Genomic DNA, 1,538 nt, shown 5'->3' with positions numbered 1-1,538 from the left:
AAATAAAAAAATAATGTATTGGCTTCTGTGTACAATGATGTGTAAACTCATGTTAAAATGAATAACACTTTAATTTTTTATGAACTATATTTTATTTATATACCAAAATATTGTTAAAAACAAGTACTCTGGCGATTTAAAGTATTATCTGTAACTTACATTCATAATCTTGCTTTGAACAAAAATGGCCTGAAAAGTACTGATTTTTTTAGCATGAAAAAATCTAGCGTACTGATTTCGCGCCTAAAAAATCTGGCAACCCTATGTTCAGTTCATACGGTTTATACATATTTTATTTTGACAGGCTGCACGCCGCACACCACAAGCCCTTTATGTGTTTACAGCTTAACAGAAAATTTCCCGCCGAGTTATTTGTCTATGTTTCAAATGTAGCTAAAATAATGTATTTGTACCGAATATACGTTCCAAAGTAAGAAGTTGAACAGTACATAGTTTTACATCACTATTTCGCACCACTTGTTCGCTTCTCCCTTTTCTTATTCAAAATTATTCTTTACACTCTCTTTCTCATAATAATCTGAGGCACACCCAGTTGCTCTCAGCTCGATTGGCGAAATCTTGTATTTTATCATTCCTGGACAATAGCTGTTAATAACTGTATCATGGTGCCAACATACAATATGGTTGGAACGGTGGAGTGCAATAAGGCCCGCGGAAATAAATCCCATGGGCTTTATATCCTAAAAAAAAAGAAATAAAGCCCGCGAGCGTAATTGCCTTTTTGAAAAAGAAATTAAGCCCGCGGGCTTTATTGCCTTTTGCCAGTGGGCATTATTTCCCTTTCGATATGGCAATAACGCCCGCAGGCTTCATTTCCTAAAAAAAGAAATAAGGCCCGCGGGCGTTGTTTCATCTCTATTGTGGCTCTTGTCTCCATTTTAGAATATGTACATCCAAAACCCCCTGTTCTAAATAAAAACTAACTAATATGGTAACATTTAACTAAATATTTGGTTTCCTTTATTATACGAAGAAATTGAAATTAACAAATTTCAATGCATATATTTAATACATGAGTCAGAATTTCTAAAACGGGCCACTTGAATTATGTGATATTTTATTTCCAATCAGTAGTGGTATTTTTTGATAGCCATTGGCAATACTAACAAATGTGTAACTTTGCTTTTACAAAAAAAAAAAAAAATCTTATATATCGACAAGTGTTTTTTGTTTGTCCTTTTTACTTAAAAATTCAATAACAGACGAACTAATTGACCGATTTTGACAATTTAACCATCATATTCATTGCTATTAAATACTCGTCAAGAACATAGGTTTTATTTAAAAATAGATTTTAAGGGTAATTTTTTATAAAATTGTTGGTAAAAATAAGAAAGTAATAGTCTTCTCCACCACTTTTTCACACAGAAAAAAACCATATATACAAAATTTTACTGTCTAAAATATTCTGTTGACAAAAAAAAATGGATCGCAAAGTGGAAAACCGTTATTTTTAATTGAAGGCTGACACGCAATGCAACGAGCGCGTTCGGACTTATTTTGGTCAAGTGCGTCTG

Source organism: Rhagoletis pomonella, unplaced genomic scaffold (genome assembly GCF_013731165.1).
Source record: "Rhagoletis pomonella isolate Grant_MI unplaced genomic scaffold, Rhpom_1.0 Rhpom_scaffold_00014, whole genome shotgun sequence".
NCBI lineage: Eukaryota > Metazoa > Arthropoda > Insecta > Diptera > Tephritidae > Rhagoletis > Rhagoletis pomonella.
This window is presented reverse-complemented; position numbering follows the sequence as displayed.